The 27358-nt window shown below is 44.4% G+C and overlaps 2 long non-coding RNA genes across 3 annotated transcripts; one reads left to right on the top strand and one right to left on the bottom strand.

The window, feature by feature from the left end:
• The first annotated feature begins 5851 nt into the window (after nt 1-5851).
• On the top strand, nt 5852-8205 carry LOC132649455 (uncharacterized). Its single transcript, XR_009587899.1, has 3 exons — nt 5852-6846; nt 7535-7655; nt 8033-8205. It is a non-coding gene; the product is annotated as an uncharacterized LOC132649455 (long non-coding RNA).
• Nucleotides 8206-14961: 6756 nt separating this feature from the next.
• Nucleotides 14962-27182, bottom strand: LOC132649454 (uncharacterized). Of its 2 annotated transcripts, XR_009587898.1 has the most exons (4): nt 27059-27182; nt 21975-22114; nt 20183-20328; nt 14962-18911 (listed from the first exon to the last, which is right to left on the bottom strand). It is a non-coding gene; the product is annotated as an uncharacterized LOC132649454 (long non-coding RNA). The 2 variants fall into 2 exon arrangements; XR_009587897.1 differs by lacking the exon at nt 27059-27182 and having other exon boundaries at nt 21975-25051.
• Between the last annotated feature and the right edge of the window lie 176 nt (nt 27183-27358).

Below are 27358 nucleotides of genomic sequence, written 5' to 3'. Positions count from 1 at the left end.
GTTAGGATGGAGTAAACATAAGAAGAAGGCAGTATCTTTTTAAACTTGTTCACTCTTTTCACATATAAATGTGAACGTGATCAGAAGAACCAATGTGTTCTAATCATGTCCTCTCATTCTCCTTCTTTATCCTCTTTCCCCCCTACTTCTTCCCATCTACCTCCTACTGCACGCATGCATGAGTGTGTTTGTGTGCATGTGTGTGTGTGTGTGTGCACGCATACCTGTGTCCTGCTGCATTTAGTGCCTACATGAGAATGGGGCTGCACATTTACTAGTGACCACAGCATGGAGAAAAATGATTTCTCTTTACCCAGCCACCATTAATTTCCTTTAGGGAGGGGTAGGGCCCCATATGTCTTTGGCCCAACTTTGTACAGGCTTGAGCAGGTAGCCACAGACGCTTTGAACTCGTTCATGCAACAGCTGTGTCATATACAGACAGCGTGTTTCAGAACATGCTTCCCTAATTTCATCTCCTGTACTCTGTCTGTTCTTTCCTCATAATGTTTCCTGTACCTTGCAGGGAGTGACAGAAATGTCCTGTTCTGTCTGGAGCTGAGCTATGGGGAGCTGTGGACTGCTAATTCCAGAAATATATGTAAAAATTAAAAATTAAAGGTTTATGCTATTTGAATTTTTCCACCCCGATTATTAATTGTGATCATTAGTGAAACAGTTCTAATATGGGTGTAAGCAAGAATGTGGAATCCCACACGAGGCAAAAAAAAAAAAATCTGAAGTGGTTTAGAACCAAAAGCACGTGCTAACATCTGCTGCCAACTTGCATTTAGAGAAGTTGAAATCAAGAATATTCTTAGACTTTCTGGTTGGGTGTCTCAAAGTACACCTGAGTCAACTTAGAGAGAACACGGAGTTTGCATTGAAAAGTTCGATAATTTAGCTTTTAAGACCCAACTAAATGCAAATAGACTTTGTGCTTCCCTTATTCTTCCTGTTTTTTCCTCCTAAATGTGAAAACTCTCGCTACAGCAGAGGCATTGCTGGAAGAGAAATAACTCCAAGACTCCAAGAGCAGAAGACCAGCATTCATTAATAATGGCGACTCATTAAGAGCTAGATGCTTACTTAAAACATTTCACAGGAATGCTGGGGCGCTCTCGTTTACACCGTATTTAAGGCTTAATGCTTAACCCTGCTCTGGTCCAGTGCCTTCGGTTCTGTCCTGCCCTGCGGCGTGTACTGAAACCTCCATCGCTAATGGGTCATTCGTCACACCGGATTTTTCTTAGCTTACCACTACTTCAGCATGCAAGACTTATTGCCAACATTCTCACTTTTCCACAAGATTAATCTAGCAGTATGGGGACCTGGTGTACTTTGAAAATATTAAGTAATAATAATTACACACTTCAAACTCTGAACACAGGAGATATTAATCAAACAGTATAAAAGAAAAAGCAAAAATGTGCAGTCAAAATTAATGAATTTTAACTGTTCTCCATTTCTGAAAATTAAAAGATTATGACTCAACTATATGAAAGTATTAGAATAAAAAGAAATGGTCTTTTTATTAAGGCTATTCTTTAACAATTCTTTGGCAATTTCATATAGGTATACGAAGCATTCCGGTCCTCTTGTGCTTTTCCCTCCTTAACGTTCCTGTTAAACCTCCCTCCTTCCTGCGAAGTCCTGTCTTACATTCGCGTCTTTTGTTAGGTTGTGTTTTGTGACCCACTTACTTAGTTTGGCCAGGGGCATCTGTGTGACCATGGATTGAAACCATCCCCTGGAACATGGTCAGCCCACCTCAAAGTATGGAACTGAAAACAATGACTCCCCGTCTTCAGGGACCTGTTGGTAACCAGTATTTCATCAGTGAGGAAGAGCCACTCCCCTGTCAGTCAGCTGACAGTTGACTGGACCAGTCTTGTACAGGGCCATTGTAGGTAAAAGCAGCTATGGTAAGTTCATGGTTTCAATGGGCCATGAACACCATCCCCAGAACCTGGCATTTCACTGTCTTTCTCCTTCTCTCACAGCACTTACGTTCCTTCTCCCTGTCTTCCAAAGCTTTCACTGAGACTAAATGCCTTATTTAAGGCTGAGCAATATTCTTGTCACCTTGGGGGGGGGGGAATGATCATTAATGAAAGTTTATTTTTTAAATTCCAGCGACTTTGAATAAGCTATCCAATGTAGTGTTCCAACAATCCTGCAATGCAGGCATTAATAGCCTCATTTCACTTGTAATGAAATCTGCCTAGAGAGGCTCGTTCCTTCTATTAGTAGTTTTTGGCTGCATATCTAAGCAGGGTACTTAGATATACTTCATATGTAAAACAAGACTGAAATCCAGGAACTCCCATCCAACTTCATCCTGGAACCCTTAAAATAGCCACAAAATCTCTGTCCTAAAACTAACTGTGAGCAACTATTGTTGGAACCAATGATCAATACTTTTCTCTTCAATGTGAGTAATATAGTTAAATATGTTATCGACTATGCTTTCTCTAAAAGGAGAAGTTGACTGAGATCAGTAATTCCAATCTTGGCAAAGCATCAGCATTTTCGGGGGGGGCACTTAAAACTATTCCCTAGGCCTCATTCCAGGCACATGGAGTTAGAAACCCTGTGAGCGGTCACAGATCTCTGTAAGTACAAAGCTTGCAAGGCAGGCTTCAAACACCAGGGAACATAAAAGCAACGTAAGCACTCAGATACACCAGGCATTTCCATTCGGGTTTTCCAAATTCAGCTTTGCTTCATTTCATCCTACTAGACACCTGCCAGGTAAGATGTAGGGCAGATATTACATCTTTCTTGCAGATGGGCACAAACTGTTTCAGTAGAGAAAGGAAATATGAAGTATCCTCTGGCATTTTCTCGGGGGAAAACATATCACTGAAGCAAATAAATAAATAAATAAAATTAAACAAAAACTAAAACAAAACAACAACAGAAACAGGTTTGGATACAGAGCAAAAAGCGGGAGAAGGGGTACACTGCACTCCCTCCCAGAGCCCCTTGTCATTGTGGAAGTGTGGGCAAAAAGAGTGAACAAGCCAGAAGCAGAGAACAGCTATGAGAAAGTATTATCTTCTGGATACAGCAGGGCAGCTGCCCGTATGAACTCATAGACACTGTGGCAGCAGTTTGAGCACAGGCCATGCTCAAGCTCCAGCCAGAGCAAATACCAGCATGCTGAGGGAAGCTGGGCACAGTCCCGCCCCAGCTGTGGGGCAAAGGGCAGTAGGTAGCAGATGGGAGGGGAAGGGACAGTTTTCTCTAAGAGTGTCTTCCCTGAGTCTGGAAAGTGTCCCAGTGGAAGTTCAGATATCCAAGACTATTTGGGCGGCACAAACTGGCCTTGAAGGGCTTTTTTAGAAAGGGTACAATTCTGGGTTGATCTAAGGAGTGTTGGAGGAATGAGATCAAAACACACATTGTACCAACTTTCAAAAAGCTAATGAAAACAACACAATGTGAATGTCACCTGCTAGGCCTCCTCCTCTCTCATCTATACTGCGCATGGCTGTGGGATTGTACCCTGGAGCATGGGTAGCCTCTCAGGGCTCACATCCCTGAAGAAAACTGACTCTCTTTCCATCAATTTCTCAGCATCCATCAATTTCTTATAATTTCTCGGAAAGGTATGGAGCTTCATGGGCCTTTCCCTCATCCATGCTGGATTGTTTTTGTACAAGTCTTGTGCCTGCGATAGCCACCATTCATGTACAGCACAAGGATTTTCAGGGGTATAATTCAGCCCACAAGGCTATCCAACCAGTGCTTTCCAAGTAAGGTGAGGAGATAGACAGACAGACAGACAGACAGACAGACAGACAGATAGATAGATAGATAGATAATGGAATCAGAAATAATGTTATAGGGGAATGGGGAAAATTGGGGGAGAGACAATGGAGAATGAATTTGGTCCAAATACATTATATGCATGTATGACTATTAAATACTTTTTAAAACTAGAGAATCAATATATTGATCCTTCTCCCACCTATACCTTAGAATGTGGTTATGGAAATCAATTTTCGCAGATTGAAATATGAGCTCTTATGGATGTAGAGCATACCCATAACCAATCATGATGGGTTCAGTTAAAAGAGAAGGAAATTCTGATACAGACACACAGCAAGAACTCCACGTGGAAATCAGCCCGGAGTGGAAGACAGTCCTGTAAGTCAGAACTATGAAGATAACCACAAACTACCAGGAACTAGGGATCAGGTGTGGTACAGATCTTTTCCACAATCTGTCCTCTCAAAATTATGAGATACTAGATTTCTGTTGTTTAAGCTGCATGGCGTATGGTTTATCGCAATACACTCAGAAAGCTAAAACAGAAAGGAATCGCGTGGATGATCAGATTATAGTCAACATTTGGAGCAAAGGAGGAAAACATAAAGAAATCCCCCATCACCAAAGCAACTGGGGCAGTTACAGCTCTGAGGATTGCAGGTGTCTCTGCAATCAATCGACTCAGACAACTAACTCACTCAGTTCAGGCTAGTGTTTGAAGTTCTGAGGAAAAATACCAAGAGAAAGGAAGGACGGAAAGAAGGAAGAAAGGAAGGAAGGAACCTAAGGGGAAAATGCCATATATTACCATCAATCTTTTTCTTCCTAATATTTAATCCTTACTATATACTAGAAATGCATGATCAATGAAGTCATCTAAAATATATAAGCAACAACCAAGATATCTTCCTGCATACTTCCAGCGGCATACCTGGCTTTCCTGGGCTTCTGAGGTTGTGGGCTTTCCCCTTTTTTCCTGATGGCTAATCTGAAATATAGAAGTAGCCATATCTCAGTTATATAGCCAAACATCAGTTACATGGCCAAAGTCAAAGAAGATGTTCTCCAAACTTAACCTCAAGATACAAACTATTTCATAAACACTGTGGTTGTTCAATTGAAAATTTCAGAATCAGAGCCTGAGGGGTTTCTGGGACATTTGCCATATTCTCCCTTAGACATTTCTCAGTAATGTCCTTCAGCCTCATGTCCACAGTCTTGGTTGGTGAGTACTTTGGGCTTATCTATCCTCAAATAATATTCCTTCTTTCCGATTTTTAACAAAAAGATTCTATAAAACCACCATTTTGTGCATATTTTAATCATTCACATTCTATAACCTATTTGGGGATTATATCTTTGACTTTTACAAAGATATAAACACTAGAAACATCTAAAAGTGTAAATAGATTACATCAACCTGACTACTGCTGAACCAATGCTGTAACATTTTCAAATGTTGGAATATTTGGTCACTTAATCCACCAAAGGTCCATACGTATTTTCTCTTACTTTGTTGTCTTAAAGGCACTCAACATGAACTATCTACTGCAGGGAGCCACACAATTCAGAAGGAAGGTTGGATAACAGCCTTGGAACTTGGCTTCAAGTCCAAAGTCACATCCATCACACTACTTCAGCCCGGAGTGCTGGAACTGTACACTCTATGCTTTCTTGAGCTACACTAATTCAACTGAACAGGTTAAGAGAACAGGTAGGAGAAGAAAAAACCCACAGGAACAATTTGGAATTGTGCCCCAGATTTAACATCCAGACCATTGAACAAAGTGAAAGCTTCCCACGGAGGAACACAGGCCGTTTGCATATGAGGGCAGTTAAGTCAAACAGTTACATCCCGGCTGATTCATCATTGCTTAGCTACAAAGCCACAGGAAAGCAACCCCCACACCCAGCAAAAAGCCCCCCTCCTCTAAAATAAGGACTCGTTGAAAAGAAAAATATAGACAAGTAATTCCCGTGTATTATTTGTTCTGTGCTTTACAAGCTAGAAGGCAGCAGGTGTGAGCATGTCTCCAGGGTGCCTTCCTTCAGGTGAAAGGCACTGTCACTCGTAAAGTGTTTGGCAGGGGCAATCTTAGGCGTGCCACAGTTCCTGCGTGGACCTGTTGCTAGGAGCACCCTCTCTTGTCTTGAGCAGAGTCCATCTGAAGAGCCCTCAGCAACGTGACATGAACATAAGTGACACGTGTGCAGCTTCTAACAAGCACTGTAAGAACCTGGTGTGCCCCTTATCATTCTTCCCCTGGGTCTCCCTCAGTACAATGGACTCTTCATTCCTGAAGACCGAGACTCAGACTGGAAGCATGTGGGTGCCCGAATCCCAGGCCAAGGAAAACCAGCCACCATCTGGCAACAGACTGTTAAAGGAGCACGTAACAAGCATGAGATACATTCCCTGACAGAAACACGGGGCTCATGCTTCCAGGGTACTAACAGCATTGTGTATTGGATGTCCATAAGCACTGTACATAAGCACCATGAAGAACAGTAGGACATAGAGAGGAAATGAGGAATGTTGCAGATGGAGATTAGTTACCTAAGCAGAGTACTCGGGAAGCTCTCCTCAGCCAGCGACATGGGCAGAGTGAAGAAGCATTGTGGGAAAGTGATGTTATGTATGGGGAAATGTTGCAAGAACAGTGGGTTCAACCACCCTGAGTAGGAACATTCGCGGAACTAAACCCAAGTCCTCTGCAAGAACAGATCGTATTCTGACCTGCTCTGACACCCCTCCAGCCCTCTTATTATAACCTCTTCATTTACATACATATCGCATGTTCTTTGATCTAGTTCACCTCCCTGGTTACCCTTTCCTGTTGTCCCCTTTCCTCCTCCTGCAAGCCCAGCCCTCTTCCTGCCTTCATGTCTTTTTTTCCCCAAGATCTGTCCTTGGTGATGTTTTCGCTGTCTAGGGAAACAGGGTAACGGGGCAGGGGTGATCCTTTTCTGTTAAGACAGACACATACTTCGTGGAGATTGCAGAAGTTCAGCAGAGAGGAACATTAACGAGAGAGAAGAAATAGTCTATCCAGGATCTCCTTTGGAAGGGTAAGGCCAAGGTGAACAGGTAAAGGAGCTCTGGATGGGGGATGGGCCACCTCAACAGGGGCAGTGGGAGCTCCAGACAGAGGCTGGAGGATCGGATGTGGGTTGTGGGGAGGGAGGTGCAGTGTATGCAGCAAAAGCTAGGGATTCAGATGTGGGCTGTGGGGAGGTGGTGAGGAAGCATTCGAAATCCGCTCTGCTGATTCTGTTTTGTCACTGGAACAACTACGCTGAGAGTTCCCAGACTTTAGTTATCCCAAATAAGACCAGAGTAAACGGGTGTGTGAGCAGCAACAGCTTGTGGCAGCTGCTTGAGCAGAAGGCAGAATACATAGATTTCGAGAAAACTTGGTTTTGAGGTGTTTGGATCTTTAAGGTAAAGCTTAGTGGTCCGGAGGTGTGCTGAAGGCCCGGAAGCAATGGTAATGATGGTTCCTAGGACTTTGTTTGGGCACCTGAGATCACATAGGCGGTGGAGACATCATAGGAAGCTGAAGCCCTTGATAAGTTCCTGGCCCTTGCGTGACTCAAGAACAGTCTAAGTCAAGGTCTTAAAAGGTAGCAGTAGTGTGACTTGGCAGAAAGATGCAGACAAGAAGACTGCTTGCCATTCCTTGAAGCATTCTGACTTACTTTGGAATTTACTCTTGCTACTCCTTCTTAGAATAACCCTTAATTTCTCATTGTTCAGTCTCTAGATCAGATGTCATCTCCTTGTTCAGCTCCCCCAAGCCCCCCACACTGAATGGACTCTGCTGCCCCCAACATGCGTTCCTCTCACAAGCCATTCTCAAATCGTGGTCTTAAAGTGGGTAAGATAATTCTTAAGCTCACCTCCCCACTCCTAACCCATGGCCAAGAGGTGGCCTCAGAATAGTCTAGCCCCACATCCTCCCACGGCTGCCCTACTCCAGCCCGTTTTCCAGTCAGGGTGATTACCTTAGAAGTAGAAACTGGGTCATGCTAGCCTCCTTCTAAGAGCCTTAATGGACTTTCCAATTGCTCTTAAAGAACACATTCTTTCCACTGGATATACGGCCCTGCGGGTTCAGTTTGAAGCCATTCTTTGGCCTCCCCGCTCACTTGTCTCCTTCTGCCGTTTATCCTCTAGCTATGTTGGACTCACAGGACTTCCAAAGTGGTGTGGTTCTCCCTAAACTCAGTATCCTCTCATTTTCCCACCCTTTAGACATCAGTTCGTGTATTCTTGAGGACGCTGCTGCCACCCCACGCTAGCTAAGAATGCTTGGCCACACCTTCGAGTTACCCGCCCATCTTCGCAGCTCTTAGAGGCTCCCGGTGACTGCGCTATTATATGTACGGCTACTTAGTTGCTTTCTCACCAGACTCCTAATTTTTATAAGAAAAGGACAATTTTAACAAAAGCAACACTATCGAATGCTGCATGCCTTTCCCCCCCCCCCCCCCCGACCTGGCAACAAGGGATAGTCTGTCACTATTCTTTGTTCTAAGGACTCTTAAGGACAAAACTGTCCAAGTCCACATAGAGGCTCTGCACAGGTGCCCTTGCAGAGAACTGGCCCTTGCCACATCCACCAGCGTCACCCAGGCAGCTCTGCCTCCACAGAGCAGGATGGGCTGTGCCATTGCAAATGGCAGATTTCTCACCACCTTCGTCATCACAGCTACAAACCGTTCCTACTCTGCAGTAGCAGATCCACACACAGCAAACATCTCGAGCTGACTGTGACACGCCTCTACTCATGATCAGTTTTAGAAATTGACACATTCTTCAGAAGCCAATACTTCTGGGCTCGTGACTCACCGCCTCCCTTTTCACACGGGCTGCCTCGGGAGTCCACGTGAGATGCTGTTCAGCTGCAGCTGTTACGATCTACAATTACACTTCTTGTGATGCTTTGTTTGAGTGGATGGAGGTGATGCTGCTGTTCTATATTTAAAGAACAGTCTAGTAATTTTTATATTTCATCTCCTTTTTAAACAGAAATTACCCTCAACTCTTGCTATTATCCTGGTCTTTCATTAGCTTTTGGTCAAACATTTTAAAAATAGACTTGACTAAAGGAAGACAAGAAGAGTGCTTAAAGCCTCAAACATCAGAGCAGCATAAGGAGAAAGTCAAGAAGAGGAGGAGGAAAAGGGAAAGGAGGAGGAGGAGGAGGAGGAGGAGGAGGAGGAGGAGGAGGAGGAGGAGGAGGAGGAGGAGGAGGAAACCTGATAAAAACTGGTTACTGAACTCTGACCCCAGAGTCCACAGCCACTAATGGCTGAACACTGAGCACTGCATGGCCCCCCAAAGACTGTGCTAGGTGGCGACATACCCAGCATCTCAGTTGCTGGAAAACCAAGAGTGCCCCCTCAGTCCTCCACCCTCCTAGCCCCAAGTGTCTCCTTCTGACACCTGCAAAACTGACCCGCACTGCTCCCTACTTAAGCCCACCCCACCCCAGGGCTGTTGAGCCCACTGTACTCGGTGTTCTCCTGGTGTTACACGCTACAGCATGCCAGTTCGTTTTCCTAAACTGTTGTCTGGTCTAGTTTACTTCACGTTGCTGTGATAAAACAAACAAAACAAAACAAAACAAAACAAAAAAAACCCACACCACCCAAGAGCAGCACAGGGCAGTAAAAGTTTTGTTTTATTTTACGGGTTCCTGCCCGTCCCTGAGGAAGTCAGGACATGAGCTCAGGCAAGACCCAAGACTGTGAAGTGTAAGCCATAAGAGGATGGTATCTGCTGGCCTGCTCTTGGACGCACGTTTATCTAAGTTTCCTTCCTTTTGAAATTAAGCATTTTTTCAGGCAGTATATTTTGATCATGCTTTTGTCCCCTTACTCTTCCCAGACCCTCCATGTCTCCTACCCACTCAATTTTACCTTCTCTTTCAAAAAAAAAACAAACCAAAAATCCCTCAAAAATGAAAATCAAAACAAAAAAGCAAAGGAACAATAAGACAAAAAAAAAAAAAATCCAAAAAGTCCACCAATAAAAACCTACAGAGTTTGTTTTGCATTGACCAACTACTATCAGGCATGCGCCAAACCTGGAGTGTGGTTGATGTACCCAGTGACACTCAACTGGAGAAAACTGAATTTCCCTTTGCCAGCAGGAGTCAACTGCAAACTGCTTCTTGGCGAGGGGTGAGACCCCAGATCCACTTCCCCCTCTCAGTGCTGGGACCCCACTAGCTAGCTTTCCTACATAGCCCAGAAAAGCCTGTCCGGGAAAATGGGATGGCCCAAAGAGGGATGGCCCCTCCTACATCAATTAACAATCGATATAATCCCTTACAGACACACCCACACCAACATGATAATGACAATTACTCAACTGACATTTCTTTTTTCAGGTAATTGTAGGCTGTCAAGTTGGCAGTTAATTTTAACCAGGACACTAACCAGGGTGTGTGTGTATGTGTGTGTGTGTGTGTGTGTGTGTGTGTGTGTGTGTGTGTGTTTAAATCCCCTCCACTCCAAACACCTGAGTCTTTCTTGTGCCTTGAACTCTCCTTAAACTCTGCAGACACGCCCATGCTGTCAGTTCACTAGTCTTGGTTAACACAAGGCTCAGAATTCCTTCTAATAACTGCTCATTTTCCATCCAACTAATGGTAATATGTTCTGTTCTAGGCCTTATAAACTGATGCTCACACATAGCCTTACAGAGAGGGAAGGAGTCTTTGACAGAGAAGGATGGAACTTGGTCAGTGTGAGGCCTTCTCCACCTGACTTCTTGTTAGTGAACAGCAGTAAACCTCCCCGTGACACCCAGCTCTATATGCTTCCCTCGGCATTCTGAATGAGTTATCACTCAGTCCAGGAAAATAACCTTACTGCCTTTATTTCCACGCATCTCTAGCTCAAGTACAAAGTGGAAAAATGGCACCTGAAGTGGCAGGTGTTTCCTCTAAGCATTTCCCAAGGGCATCATGAACTCCTACACCGATCCTTCAAGCTCCTTTCCCAGCGGTCCCACACCCACTGAAGACTAGTGAAATCAGACAGCCTCTGCCCTGCCTTAGCATGTTTTCTGTTGCTGTGATAAAGACCATTAAAAAAACAACTTGGGGAGGAAAGGGTTTGATTCACATGACCTGATCACAGTCCATCACTGAAGGGGGTCAAGGCAGGCACTCAAGCAGGTCAGGAACCTGTCCCAGGAACCGAAGCAGAGGCCATGGAGGGTGCTGCTTATGTGCTTGCTCTCCATGGCTTGCCTAGCCTCCTTACACAACGTAGGACCAGCTGTCCAGGGTGGCCCTGCACACGGTAGGCTGAGCCCTCCACAATCTACTCTTCATCAAGAAAATGTCCTTCAGCCTTCCCTGCAGGCAACCTGATGGAGGTGGCTTCTCAATCTAGGTTCCTCTTATCAGATAACTCTAGTTTGTGTCAAGGTGACAAAAAAAGGCAAACAAACAAAACAGAACAAACTAGCCAGGACACCGTCTTTCTGGTTCCAGGAAGAAAACAGATTTTCCAGTGCTTCTGAGGCAGAATGAGGTCTTCCTGACACTAATGTGGGTCCTAGTGGGACTGAAGGACCAAGGAAGAGTTGAGGACAGACTCAGAGGGTTACCATCTTTATCGTTTGTGCTGGAAGTCCAACCTCGTGGGCCTTGACACACCAAGGGTAGAACCATAGACCCTGAACTTCCTAGTTCGGAGGCTCGTTTTAGGGAAACAGCTACACGGCGACCCCACTGACTAGCACTCATACCCAACCTGACTGGAGGCTTATGAAGTTTGGGTCTAGACTAAACATAAAGCCATGGTTCTTTCTCCCCAGCCCCAGCAGCCAATGGTTTAAAAAAAAAAAAAACTTTGCCCACCTTGAAGGAAGGGAACCAGGCCAGGAGATGGGGTTCTCTTTTTCCTCAGCGTCTCCCTACCCCCCCCCCATACCAGATGAAACAATTGCTGTCACCTTGAAAGCCTAGCTCACTCAGGAGAAGTGTTGCCAGGGACATACAGATTTCCTGGATCATTTTCAATTACTGAGGGAAGGTGCCAATTGTTAAAGAAAACTAAAAAAATACCCACAACGGCTGTGAGAGCTTTCCATTCCCCACTCCTTAGGTAATTTGTTCTGATTGCAACTGTTTCAAAAGACAAGATTACACACCAGGGAAGCACAGAGATGAAAAAAGGGAAATCTGTCTCCTGCTGAGGCTGTATCAAGCTCAACTCTATGTTTGGAAGCAAAGGCCAAATTCCCTTTCCACGGTAATGAAACCTTGTTAGCTGTGAACGCTGGAGCTGAACTGAGCTGGTGAGAAAAGATACTGGGCCATCGGCAGAGAGGAGAGAGGCAGGCGTTGGGGCACTTGAAGACTGTTACTTTTGTCTTTCTTTTTAAAGAACTGGGACTTCAATATTTACTAAAAATAAAGCTGCTGCCATTACGTTAGATGAAGGAGAAAGCTGAAACCCAACATCACTCAAATGGAAAAAGGCGTGCGACGCCTTTGTAGGTAGTAGACTTAAATGTTCCTATCTTCAGACTCTGTTGCTCTGCCCCACCCCATACTCACGCTGCCAATTCTCCTTAACTGTCCCCAGGTCTCCCCTCCTACCAAGGTGGTATTTTTATGGTAGGCCAAGGGTGGGCTATTTTGTTTACAACTGCTAAGAAACAGCAGACAAACGCCCTCCAAGGGGAAAACAGCCTGTCTCTGCACTGGAAAGATCTGGGCTCCACTAATGAGCAGCTAGGAAGAGACAAGCAAGGTGATTGGCCCAGGCACTCTCGGCATGATAACCACATGACTGAAAACGTCGGCAGCAAAGCACTCCTTTTGGATCCCTGCTAAAGGTGAAGCCAGGAACCATAGTTCACTCCAGCATCTGGGTGTCCACGTCATTCAGCAATTACATTAAACTCCTGTATGAGATTCACACAGGGAAGCCCAGGCTCCGGCTGACCCAGGGCCAAGAAGAAAGTTCTAGAACTACAAAGCTGGAAAAAAAAAAAAGAAAAGAAAAGAAAGAAAGAAAAAAGAAAAGAAAAAGAAAAAGAAAAAGAAAAAGCATGGTGACAGAACAGCAGCCTTTTCCCCTGGAGAGGCGTTTGCGGAGATAGAGGATGAGCCCTCTGTACGCCTTTAAGATTCCGTGTAGCTCTGCATCCGCTGTGTGCGCAAATCAGGTCGTAGTGTCGGAACCGTGTGGGAGGCCCAGGAAGCGAACCAACGTGCACAGATGTGCCCTTGTTCACTTGATTCTCGCCCGTGTGTTTTCTGTCTAATTATCTGACTGACCTTTGGCTGAAGAGCAGCGCTTGTGTGCAAGAGTCTGCTTTCACAAAAAGGCAGTAAGCCAATAAGCCAACCTTATCATTTTAAAGTTAACAAAAAAAAAAAAGTAATTGGAGAAGTTTTTCAGAATTGCCAATACCAGGCTTCTTCATTTTACAAAGGAGGAATGCAAGTGAAACTAGGACGTCCCTTATCCTGGCCTTTGCTCCAGCTGGGGCTGGGCAAAGCCGGAATCCTGGCATCGATCTTAACCAGCTCTCAACCCAGCTGCGGGCTGCGGACGGCAGGGATTCACAGATGAGGAAACAGCGTCACCTAGTGGCAATTCATCAGTATCCGCGCCATGCTGTGCTACAACTGAACTGTCTTTTCTGTGCCCTAATTTCCCAGACAATTAATTATATTTAAGTGTGTTTTTCTCTTCCCCGGCTTTCCAAAGCTTGAGAATCTTCAAGTGTCATGCCATCCGAAAGCCCCCTTGCCTAACACATTTTTCAGATTCTTCTTATGCCTCAAGGACCAGTTCAACTACTGACTCCTCATGTGTCTTGCTTCAAGTTTTCAGCAAAATAACACTTTTAAATGTGACTTCAGGCTTTCCACTGAATAGTGGTCAAATCAAGGCTATTTTGTCTTGCACGTGGGGTCTAGAGTCTGCTTTCCTTCAGAGGCTTGGCCACCATCGATGGCTTGCCCTCTCCTTCCTATCCCCCAGTCAGGACGCTTTGTTAGCCTTTGAAATTGATGCAGGCGTTGCCCTGGACAGTGCTGTGAACAAACCGTGCAGAGGAATGTCAGCCCAGAGCATCTTTCTGGTTCTCACACAGTTGCAGGCCTCGCTATGTCTGAGAGGCCAGACCTGTTCCCACATCAGTATCGTAACGTTGGAGATAAGAAAGAAAAGCAAAATATGGAACAAAGAATGGTCTGTTAGCTAAAGGCCCTACTGTTGGTGAGCACAGGGCAAAGAGGGAAATTCATTCTGCTAAAGCTAGACAAACGATGTCCAAAGAGGAGACACTTGATTTAACTTTTGAAGGTTGAGAGGGCCTTAGTTTTTTCTTTGGGGGGGGTTGTTATTTTTTTTAACTGGGTGCAGCATCCCAGGGTAATGAGGAACAGGAAGCCCAACTTGAGAGTGTTCACTGGAGGAGTGCTGTAGAGGACTGGTCTCAGAGCCAACCTGCCACCATCTTCATGATGGTGTACCTGTGTGTACTTGTGACAGATCACCACAGCTGGGCTGATTACCTTGACCTCTCTCATAGAACGGTGGTCAGGGAGGGTCACAGGACCATCACCTGAGTGTCCAGCCACTCCTCCCACTTAGAGGCAAGCTCTTTTGCCCTAGTTGCACATGACCTCAAGGGAGAGCTAGAAGTTTATATACTGTGAAGGACTGGGGAGGGGCACAATCTACAGAAAGGCATACCTAACATTTCTCACAAAGCTAAAAGCCAAACTCCCGTGACTCCACGTGTCATTCCTGGTGTCATTCCTGTTGGATGTAGGCTTTCCAGGGTGGTGGCTTTAAGGCTGTGTGCGCTGCTGTCTGCAAACTCCATTGCTCTGTCAGAAAGCCTAGTAAACTCACAGATTACGCCAGAATCAGTTTTGGCAGATTCATACCTCATTTTGTCCTTTGGACCTTTGTGGGAGGAATAGACCCACTGTTAAAATCTCCCTAAGAGAAGAAATTTTAGAAACACTGAGAAAGAACCAAGATCCCAGGAAGCAGCCACAAGTGAAATGAGATAGAAAGGCAATTTGAAACCACAGTAGGAAGATGCCTAAATGCCATTCGGAAGAACTTGGCCTTAATGTACTGTTGCGAGCCACGTGATTGTCTCGCCAGCAAGAACGCACACGGACAACAGGATCCTTCTGCAGCAGGCTTTATTATATGAAAGGAGGAAGACGCTGAGCCCCGAAGTGGCGCTGTTTATATAAGCCCTGGTCGCACCTAAGTGATGTGAAGTGACGTGAAGTGACGTGTCATACCCTGATTGGCTGCTCACTCATCACCCCGTCTGACTGCCCGGGCTCGGGCAGTGGCTTGGCGTGCTTTCGCAACTCGCACATGCGCTCTAGAGGTTCTTTACAGTTCTGAGGGCGGATGTCAGCGCCATTAGATGGCGTCTGAATCTCAGCTCTCCACAATGTACAATTAGATTCCACCAAATCATGTACCAGAGCAAAAACATGACATGCAGGATTGTAGGAAACACAATACTTTAGCCATCCTTGCCATTTGAAACTATTTCCTCCAGAAAATGGTCCCTTCATTTAATAGCCAGCAAAACAGAAGCCCTGAAAATGAGTTGTTTGTCAGTATCGGAACAAGGTTTTGAATATATTGCATCCACTTCATTGTAATAAAGTTTGGTAGAACATGAAATATTTTTAGAAGAATAAAATAATTTCCAAGTCAGAAACTTCCTGTTTGTCCTTCAGTTTTTCCAATTTATTGGCTATAAATACACTTGCATATTCACATTGTCCTTTGCAATCACATCATCATCATCCAACATGAGTCTGCTTTCTAGTTGAAATGATGATTTAATAGACATTCTACTTAAACCACTTATCTAAGAAATACAAACACTCCCATAAAAGGTAATTTCCAAAACCTAAGGAGAAGCAAGCTGTGGAGTGAAAAACAGGAGGCTACTTAAATCACCACAAGAGCACGGCTACGCGCGAGCTCAGCTCTGGTTCTGTTGACTTTGCAAAGACATTAGCCCCATTAGCGCAGAGGAAAAGGTGGTCAGCGGGTGTCCTCAGGACATAATAAGAGGAGCGAGTTCATCATGAAGCTCATTATTTTGTACGCTAACTTAAAAGTAACTCGAAATTGTTTAATAAGACAATCACGACAACCAATTCTAACTTGATGGTCTCGAAACCTCTAAGTCTTCGTAAGAATTTCATCCATGAACCTGGTCAGCACTTTGTATTTCTGCAGTGCTCATGCAATTAAAATATTTGCTTACTAAAATCTTGACAAAACAAAACAAAACAAAAAAACAGTTCTTCCGCTGCTCCTGCTGCCGTCCCTCTCCTTAGCTGTACCCATTCAAGTGTCAGGCCTCACAAACTCCACTCCATCTTCCGTGACTTGCCAGGACAGAAGGCTGGGCTGACGTTTTTTCTCCACGTGCACAGGCATACCAGACATTTCTCGCAAAACTAAAAGCCAGACTCCCATGATTCCACGCGTTGGCTGGTGCACTTACTGTAGTGTTTTATGTTGAGGCCAGCGTTCCAGTCATCAAACGAACACCCAGGGGGTTAGGGAACAAGATGGGCTGTCATGGCTGTGAAGCTGCCAGGCCACAGATTATAACAAGACGTGCACAGGTTCTCCTTTGCCTCGCTGGAGTCAGCTGGCACACTAGAATGTCTCGTTTCTACATCCTCCTCAAAATGTGGGCTGCCTGGACTGACCACAGGGAGGTGGAAATGGCCTGAGGTCTGACTGATGTCTCCAACTTCCTGCTTCCCCACAGCCAGCTCTGCCGGCACTTGGCCCTTCTTGGGACTGTTTCCAGAGACAGCGTGTAGCTGACAGGACCCTGGAGTATGTAAGCATCTCTACGGTCCTGTTGGATCGCCTTGTCATGTGTAAACAGAGCCAGTGGCCATAGACTTCGAGAGTGTTCTGTCTTCACGCTTGGCTTCTCGAGATTGTCCGTTCTATGGTTTCTAACTGCTTGACCTATAAAAGATTAAAGCTCTACACATTCATAATGGGACTTAGGACTCAGTGGACTGAAATTCAGAGTCCATTGAAAGTGGAGGCCTTGGGTTTCTGTATTATTACAAGGCAGAGACGTCAGACCTCCAGGGTAGCTGTAACAAGCTAAATGCCATGGTCAAAAGGAACTGCTCACTCACTAGAGTGCCACGACCAAGGAGAATTTCAGTGCAATTCTGAACAAGTACAAAACATCAGGTCATAAATGGACACTTACCACGAGCCAGACATGGTGCTGTGATAGTGGTACGCTCTCATGGAACTTAAAGGTAACACATAGTTAAGAGAGCCAATCTTTCTTGGGTCTAACACAATAAGAGCCTCAAAGAGAAAGCAGTCCTTACACAGAGTTTTAAAAGGTGGAGCAGGGAATCAAGGTGCTTCACACAGAGAAATGAGATAAATCCCAGAAAGAATTGGAGGTCTCTGATTGCCCCAGGCAGGAATGCCCACAGTTAGAGTCACTGACATTCTTTCCCCTGCTTAGTTAGCCCTGTCAGCTGTTTCGACTCTACTCAAGTGTAACAAGGATATTCCTCAAGAGCAGCCTACAGGAGTATTGTCACATGTCTAGTGTCTACAAGTTATGGTTCGTGGACTTGTTTATGAAGAAGATGTATAGGAACACAAGCATGGCAGCTCATTTTCATGTTCTGACACTTTTCGCTCTACAAACATCAGGCCCAGAGAGGATGTATCTCTTATCTAGATTTCTGATAAAATGTTTGCCATTGCCTGCTAAGAGGACCTGTACAAACCAAGTTCGTAAGCTCTATGGCAGGTGTTCCTAAGAAGGCTTTGCATGTTTTATGAAGGCTTTGCACGTTTAAAGGTCAGACACCAGACAAGTACTTGAGAGAGTGGAGATCACGCTACTTCATAGGTACTCCTTAGCTGTAGGCCTGTGCTCCTCAACCTTCCTAACACTGCTACCCTTTAATAAGCTCCTCATGGTGTGGTGACCCCCCCAAACCCTAAAACTATTTTTGTTGCTACATCAAGTGAAAGCTTGCTACTGTTATGAATTGTAATATAATTATGCGTGTTTTCTGATGGTCTTAGGCCACTCCTGTGAAAGGGTTGTTCGACCGCCCAAAAGGGTCAAGGCCCACAGATTGAGCACCCCTGCTCTTGGAGGTAGAGCCTGATGAGAACCACCTACATTGTGTAGGCACACTGCTGTGTTTCTATCCTAAGGCTTTGTGCATTGACAGAGAATCTGTTCTCTCTACCAGCCTCACCAGCCATAGAACATGGTGGTGGAGTTACTGACTGGTCAGGTTGAAGCATGGCATTTGTATTTCTAGAGTGCTAGTAAGCTGTGGGTAGCAGGAGTCCAGTGCTCCTCTCCAGCCAGAATCAGATAGACACAGAATCTACTGTGTTCCTTTGTTCTAGAGCACTCAGCTGTGTGAATCTAGTCATGGCGGAAAGTGGATCCAAAACTGGAACCACCACAGCAATCTAGGGATTAGCATAGCTACATCCATGGACCTAACCAATAAACTCCTGTCAAGGATTGAATTTCAGAACTCCTCTCCCAGAGGACAGGAACCTGTAGACCTTCAGACACCCGTCAGGAAGGACCAGGACTACTTTGATGCTGGCCACCAGCCACAGAGGTGAGAATAAACTGAACCAAAACCAACATTAATCCTGCAGTCTAGGTGAAACAGCCATCATAACCTATAAACACTCAAGAGAAGAAGTCGGGCATCAGTGATGCCAGATGAGTGCCAGAAGACAGCACGCCAAGAACCTCAAGTGCTCCAAGTACAGATCTTCGGCCTTCAGACGCCAGCAGACACGTGGTTGAGGGGAGAGCAGCCATGACCAGCTAACTGTAGTTCACTTTCTGGGTGCAGTGCAGAGCAGAATCTACAGTTTCAACGTGAATACATCATGCAGTGTTGATGGAGTTGTAAACTATGAGATGAACCACTCAAGATCATGTTCTACTTGCCAGGGACCGAAGCTCAGAGCATCTGGGTCTAGTCTGGTCAGCTTCTTGTAGAAATGTTGTAAATTATTGAGCTTCACAGTCTTTCTATCTGCGGCCAATGTTCAAGATCCTGTTGATGAAACAGCCCACATACAACTCATGTCAAAGGCTTTGCAACAGGAGACAGAAAACCTAGCTCTGCCCTTGAATAGGTCCTCCAGTTCCCAGTCCACAGTGCCTTCCTGAGTTAATATCCCACAGTTATTCATAAATCAAGCTGTGCATTATAATGAAATACGCTGGCAAAAGACAGGCCCACGAGGGCTTGTATAATCCCCTTCAAATCAATTATTAATGAAATCTTTGGCCTGCAGATTTTGTGTACAAGAACTGGCCAGGTGCCCACAATGTGATCTTCTGTTCCCAGTTACAAATCAAGGCTATTCTAATCAATAAAGCCTTGTTAAACATTACTGAGTGGGTGAGCTAGTGAAGAGAGTTAAAAACATACTACACATGTTATTATTGTGCCCTGATCCAAATGTCCCTTTCCTCGTCACCTGGATCCTTTGTGGTGCAGCATACCCTACTACTAAGTATATTCCAATTCATTCACCTTTAAAATGAGGCACATTTTTTCAGTTCAGGATTTATAGGCTCATTTTAGACTGGTTTCCTGAACTACTTTCTGTTTCCTTACTAGAATATTAAATGTTAGCTAAATTATTTATTGGTTTATTACAAAAGGAAGGAGTTGAACAAGACTATCATGCATTTTGGTATTTAAGTAAAAAAAAAAAAGTCACTATCATCTATTGATCGAAAATCTTCTCCAATTGGATGTTCTGCATGCGAGCCCAAAAGATTCTGGATTGCCTTGGCTCAGGCTTCCTAGCAGACTCTCCTAATCAGAATTCCATCTCAACGTGTGATTGCTTGAATAAAGCCAAGACAACCTTCAGTGTGTCACCAATAAGGCACTGAGGCAGTGGCCACAGCAGCTAGCCAACAGATAACTTCCTTGTGCTAGGCTTCAGTCTAACATCTCTATGTATATTAATTCCTACCTCACGAGGTATGTCTTCCTGTAACTCCATTCATGCATGTGGAAACTTTAAAAGTAGCAATCCTGTTTCCTAGCAGTAGATCTTCATTCCGGAACCTCGGAACTTTGTCTAGTGCCTCCCCAGTATGCATTCCTGTGTTTTATTTTTTCGAAGAACGTGTTCCATGCTGAAGGCCTGAGTCCTGAGACCAGCGGGGAATGCTTGTGTGCCAGCAGAATACAAGTACCTGCTACCAGTAGGATTCACAGAGTGCTAGCTCAGTCCCTCCCAGAAGTCCTCTGGCTGTTCATCCAGGTAACAGACACATGCTACATCCAGTAGAGTGGACTCTCACCTTATCGCTGGACCATTAAAAATGGCTTCCCTTCTTCAAGGTAAAGAGTGCATTTTTTTTTTTCTGTAATTTTATGGGTTAGCCCAAATTTTCCATCTTGAAGCCACAATAAAAGCCTTCTTTATGGGCATTCTTCTCTGGGCCTTCTAACATATGAAAAAATAAAAATTAAAAACAACAGAGATTATTCTGCATTCGTTTCAACCCCCAAAATCTTTTTTTAGGTACAGTGAAGAAATTCAAAGTACCAACTATGAGTTCACAGACATACTGAGTTATTTCACAAGGAAAAAAAAAAAAAAAAAACAGAAAAACTCATATTATTAGCAGAAGGAAGCTAGGCCTTAAGGTGGGCAAAGCAAAGCCTACAATAACTTTTGGAGCCTGGGGCTAGGTATGGTATCTTGTGCATTTAATCCCAGGCTGGGGGAGGTAGAGATGGGGAGGTCCCCAAGGCCTGCTGCTAGCCTGCACTGCTGAAGCAGTGAGCTCCACATTCTGTAACGAGCCCCTGAGTTTTCAAAATAAGATGTCAAGCCATCAAGAAAGACGTTGTGTTTTAAGTTTAAATTACTGTGCTTTTAAGAAGTATATAAGCTTGTATATAACCTTCTTATACTACCTCCTCTATGGAAGCGAGATCAACTCAATGCTACCGTCTTACACATTTGTGGAAACAAGGGGTACTTGCACATCAGAGATGGCAACCTGGAGTTCGTTGCATGTGGGTCATTGTTTCTTGTGTGTGATCCTGTTTCCATGCACAGGAGAAACTTGATAACTGGGGATCTTAGCTGGAATTCTGCATCAAAAAGCAGCAGGTCTGAAAGCAGGCTTGTCAAGAGCTGGTGTCCCTCCATGACAGCAGGGACACCAGTGAACTCGTAGCCGTGAGAGTGAGGACATGATTGCAGTATTTTTAGACAATTGTTCTTTATGTTGCATAAACGTTGTTTAAATAATCCAAGCCTGCATAATCAAGATCCCACACACTGACTACAGCAGATTTTATCTGTACATACCAAAGAGGCTTAAAATATTACTGTGTTCAGAGGTGCCTCTTGCTACCCCCCTCCAATTTTTCCATTGCCTTAAAATTGCAGAACAAAATTCTACTTTAAAAATCAACAGAGGGAAAAAGGAACACCAATTTAAAGTAATAGGGAATAGACATCCCTAAATTTTATAATATTATTCCTCCCCCTTCTTCTGGATACACAGTAGAACCAGCTTGTTTCAAAAACCCTGAGCTGAATTTAAATTTATAATGTTAATGATTTTTATTAAATGTTGTGAAATTTAATGAGAACACAAAGTATGGAAGGAGCATTAGAGCTGGCTGTTGCTAGATCTGATGACGGTAACATACACTGAGAGAGATGAAGGCGTACTCAAATACGTTTCCAGAGATGTGTAGTACAGTGATAACAAGTTTCTGTTGCCTTTTGACACCTCGTTGTCTTTTTTTCAAGGACATTTTGTATAAGAAATCGTTAAGGCTTGACACGCTCTGGCTGTAATAATAGAATGACCCACTTAGTAAGCTGAAAAGCAGGCAGGAATTGTGGGGACAAGAGGGAGGCCATTCCCACCTGTTCCATAATGATATCAACTAAGACATCAATCTTCCTGACAAAGATGGATAACAGTTATCTCTTCCTTTGGGGCAAGGGAGCATCAGCTTCTACACTATTAATTATTAAATACTAATCCGTACTTTTAACATCTTTATTTTATTTTCATGGATTTTTTTATATAGTTGCCATAAGTGTAGGTGGAAAAATGAGATTACCTGAGTCCTGAGACCAGCGGGGAATGCTGTGTGCCAGCAGAATAGGCGCACCTGTTACCAGCAGGATTCACAGAGTGCTCAGCTCAGTCCCTCCCAGAAGTCCTCTGGCTGTTCATCCAGGTAACAGGCACACTGAAAAGCTAAAGTGTTCAATCAAAGGGATACAAGCATAACACATTTAAGAAACAGTGCTTGCAGGAGCAGAAACTTGAGAAAGTTGCGTTAAGCCCTGTGTAGCTTGTGTTTTCTCTTCCTATGGGAAGTTTTTTTTTGTTTGTTGTCCAAAGGACTTGGGAAGCCAGGAAGGAATGGCACTGGAGGAGGCTTTGGTGGGGTGGAACCCTAGAAGGAATGGCCCCGAAGGAGGTTTTGGCAGGGCTTGAACACAAAAGCACACGATGGGAGTTGGAAAATATTTGAAAAACGCAAACACACAGCATGTGTTAATTGTCGGCCGATTTGTGGCTTAGCTGGCTTTCATTGGCTGAGCAGGGAGGGGGAGGTCATGCAGAAGGGACCCTGCAGCCTGTTCTGGTGACACATGTTTTATTTGAATGCCATTGTTAAGAGAAACAGGGACCGTTATGGCCTGAGATGTTTGCATATTTCTCATATCAAAAAACAACTTCATCTGTAATTAAAAAGAATCAGATAAGTACAGTAGAATTACAAAGGAAGCTCCCAATATGATCGCCACTTTCTGAGCTAGAAACAAAAACTTGAACAAAACAAAAACAGAATAAAACAAATGCCCCAAAACACAGAACTGCGTTCCAGACAGTGACAAATCGTGTGAGTGACTGAGTGACTGAGATTCAATCTGGGGGGTTTGAAGATGGAAAGCTTCAGAGTCATGTGCCTCCTCTTTCTCTGGATGCAGATGCTCAAACCCCAGGCCTCATACATGCCTGCCCCAGCCCAAGCTCCAAAGTCACTTCCAGAATTCCAAACGAATCTATTACCAGTGTCAGAAGAAATTAAGATGGCAGTGTCTTGGCTAAGGCAGCACTGCATGGCCAGGACCTCTGCCTGCCTACATCCTTCAGAGTCCCAGGGTCCCCAGTGTTCTGCAGAACCCACAATAACTTTGATTGAGCTTGTTATAAAAAGAAACTTATTGAAGATACTCTTGTTGTAAAAGTTTTTGAAGTGTTTTTAAAAGTAATAGTTGAAAGAAGAATGTTTTTAAGGGACTGTCTTGAGTGGGTTAAACAAATTCAATTTCAAACCATTCTTCCTCCTCAACACTCTCTGGATCATGATTTCTCCTGAGGATCCAAGACCATCAAACCCCCACTGGAGTCACAGCATCCACCTCCCACTGGAGCAGCCTCGAGTGGATTGGGCTAGCAAGCTCTGTTTGAGCTGGCCATTGGGCAGCTCTCAGCTCCATCTTCCCCACTGCCTTAGCGGCTGTTCTAACTCAGGACATTGTTCCCTGGGCTCCGCCTGGATCCCAGCGTAAGCATTCTAGAACCACAAACAGTGGAAAGCGTTTCATTCACCCAAATGCTTCCACTGCTGTTCTACTGCTTTCAGAATCAAGTCTGTATTCTTTGGGGCATGGTGCCTCAAATCTCTGTAGACCTGGGCTCCACTTGCCTCTCATAGTCAGCTCCTGCCCTGCAAGGCTGCCACCCACAAGCTACTGTACTTACGTATTTGCATTCTTGCTGCTTCATTATCACCTTTCAATGTAAGCTTTCTTTGAATTCTGAAGTGCCCTCCTAGTTCTTCTGCAATGCATCCTTTAAGATTTACGTGAATCTAAAGATGTCTGTATTGGGCAGACATTCCCCAGAGAATGGTTTTGACTGGGGAGTAGCAGATTGACCGCTACAATGAGAGCATGCATGCTGCAGAAAGCTATGAGTTATTCAAAGGGGTTGAGGCAAGGGGCAAATGAAGAAGGCGGTATCAGATAGTTTGAAGCTATAATTCTTGACCATAATGATTGACGAGAGTGGCGTCAGTCTGACTTGAACAGACAGTGCCTGCGCAGGCGTCTTTGAAGAAGTACTTTTTGTTCAAGGCTGTGGTGGCCTCTGTGCAACTTTGTGGTTATGAAAGATTCTTTTGTGATATTACTATCAAGCAATTACGACTATGTAGAAACCCTTCCATTATATGTGGGGTATGTGTGTGCATGTATGTGGAAGCCAGGCAGCAAGCAATGTCATGTGTCTTCAGCTTTTTTTTTTTTTAACATCTCTCCTGCTGTTTATGGATGCAGCGAGGCTGGCCATACAGCTTCAACTATCTGCCTGTCTCTGCTCTCCACAATTCCGAGTACAGACACATGCAGGTGCACCCAGCTTTATACATGGGCGCAGTGAATCTGCACTCAGGGCCTTGTGCCTGCCTGGAAAGCACTTTACTCACTGAATCATGTCCCCAGACACTTGGGGGTCTGTTGTTGCTGTTTGGTTTGGTTTGGTTTGGTTTGGTTTGGTTTGCTTTGCTTTGCTTTGCTTTGCTTTGCTTTGCTTTGCTTTGGTGGTGATGAAAAAATGGTGGCACTGGCATTAGCAACTCCATTTTGATTCTGACAACTTCCATATTCCTCCTTCTTATTGTTTTTTTTTAATTCCTCTTTAGTATCTTTAAATGGAATAGAAATCCCTTTCTTCATGCCCCCTCACTCCATTACATAATACACATGCTAAGCATGTGCTTTCTTGTTCTAGATAGCTATTGGTATCTTTCACATATGCACACATTCAAGAATATATACACAGAAAGGGAGAGAGACCACACATATGAAGAAAAGGTTCCTACACAGGCATAATTGGTTGATAGTAATATCACAAAAGAATCTTTCATAACCACAGACTTGCACGGAGGCCACCACAGTCTTGAACAAAACGTATTTCTGCAAGGACATACATTAGTCAGCTGTCTTCACTCTCCCTAACAGTGGACTTTGCGGTCAGAGATTCCTATTCTTCATTTTGGCATCCCAAAATTGAGCTGAGGTTTACTTGAACTCAATATGTGTTTTTAAAGATAAATAAATGAGAGAATAAATGATTTATACTCATCTTTGACTATAGAAGCTGGACAAGTTCAGAGGAAGAGTTGTGCAGATAAAAGACAAAGACTTCTATCAACTTAACACTAGTGAAGCAAGTGACTAAGGAAGGTTAGCCCTGTTTCCACCTCCAATTATACCCACTCATTTCTCTGGTATTCTCTGCAACCTGCCATGTTCCCATGTTACCAGGCGCCGGAATACTGCAAATGATAAAGATTGCTTCCTGTTCCTTAGGAAATCCAGAGGGGCTGTTAGATCTGGAAGCACCGACACTGTAGGGAGCTGCAGGAGCTGCAGGAGCTGTAGGAGAGGGGAGACAGGTGTGACAGAGGAGGCTGAGCTGCGGCCCATGGGACTAGCCCTTCTGAGGAAATGCTGTGTAAAGAGAATCCCTGAAAGGAAAGTATGGCAAGAAGGTGGAAGAGGCCACAGCTGGTCAAGGGAGGGTTTGTTGTTATTGTTGTTGTTTTGGGGGTTTTGTTTGGTTGGCTTTTGTTTTTTGTTTGGGTTTTTTGTTTGTTTGTTTGTTTTTGTTTTGTTTGCAAATGCTTGGTGACTGACCACATGTGCCACAATTAGGTACACGGAGCATGATGAAAATGGAAATTGGTACAAACCCAAGCCCTAGAAAGGAGCCCACATAAAATCTCAGTTCTCTACACACACAACTTAGAAACATTTCCACTGCCATGAAAAGGAGCTGATGACAGTCCCCACCTAATTGGAGTGCTGTGAAAATCACACTTAAAAAAAAAAAAAGAAACAAAATGAGAGGCTCTTAGCTCCTTTTGTGGAATTGTGGAACCTAATGTTGATGAGGATGTGGCTGGCACTATCACATGGAGGACAGTGCAAGATGAATCCACTTAGGCTTTTCTGGCCCAGCACGAGGGCTTACAGCAGGCTAAAGAGTTACAACCTGCAAGACAGAAAACTATACAAGAGTATTCAGTAAAAGAGTGTCAGAAAATAAGGTCCACATTGTAAGACATGTCTGTCAGCTGTGTGAAGACTACACTTCAAACTAGCACAAGATGGCCACTGAAGCGAACAGGGCAGAGTGGGGATCAGGTTCCCAAGATGTCCCTGTGTAGTTAGAGAAGTAGAATTGTAGGACAGGGCCACTTACGGTAGAAATAATGAGCCCATTATTTGGAGCTCTGGCTGTGGTGACGGAAGGGAGGAAACCATTAGCAAAGGGACGTGGAACCAACTAGGTGTGAATAAAAGTAATGTCTTGGATGGCGTATTAGTTATCTTTCTGTTGCTGTGGTAAAACACTACCGCCAAAAGCAACTTACGAAAGCAAGTATATTTTGGTGTATGGTTCCAGAGGGATGAGTTCATGATGGTAGCAGGGACAGGAAGCTGAGCACTCATATCCTTAGCCACAAGCATGAAGCTGAGAAAAAGAGGGGGAAGCATCTTAAGCCTTGAATCTCTCAAAGCCTACTCCCAGTGATGTAGTTTCCCAGGGGGCCACAACCCCTAAACCTCCCCCAAACAGTGCCACCAACCGGGGACCAAATGGTCAAATGCCTGAGCCTATGGGGGGTATTTCTCATTCAAATCACCACAGATAGTAAGCCTCATCACCCACGAAATGTCTAGGCAGACTTCTTTCCAGGAGGCCATTTTAAATAAATATGGTGCAAGCCAGACCCACAGATAAGCAAAGCAATCGCATATTAATTATAGTTTCACTGAGATGTAAAAGTAGATGTTGATAGGACAAAGCAGAGAGGGTTGGGGGAACCTTTAGGCAGCCCTGCACAGGTACGCCACAACAGATCTCGTGTAAAGGGCTTATTGGGTGGGAGAGAGAGACGGAGTCAAACAGGCAAAGAATGAACAAGACAGAACAAAGGAGAGAGAGTTCCTGAATGCTCACTCAGGGCCAGGAATTGAGTCTAATAGCATCATTAGTCTAATAGCATAAGAGAACCAAGTCATAGCCACCACCGTGAACATGATATGCTTATCATTAACACACAATGATTTGCAACAGTTTTACCTTGTGCCCGTAACGCATCTCACAGTCGTTACTTACAGCTCTCCTGCATGAGGGTTTTGTTTGCTGGCAGGAGTATTAGAAGGATGGGGAGAGGGAACACAGGACATGGAGCAACGGTGCCTATTCCCGCAGATTCCCAGCACCCGAGATTCTGATCAGAACTTGCACAACCCTGTCTTTCAAAACGCTGCATGTGTTGTCACCTGGGCTGTCAGCCTTTCACACCACTGACCGACCTACTTTCCAAACGCATTTGTTTTAAAGTGGGTGTTAAAGATGAAGTGCCTTGAATGTGTCGGAGATAAAAACTTGGGCTCACTGACCTCTGTGAGAAAA

This window comes from Meriones unguiculatus, chromosome 20 (assembly GCF_030254825.1).
Source record: "Meriones unguiculatus strain TT.TT164.6M chromosome 20, Bangor_MerUng_6.1, whole genome shotgun sequence".
NCBI lineage: Eukaryota > Metazoa > Chordata > Mammalia > Rodentia > Muridae > Meriones > Meriones unguiculatus.
The sequence above is the reverse complement of the archived record's forward strand: the minus strand, read 5'-3'. Positions and strand labels throughout refer to the sequence as shown.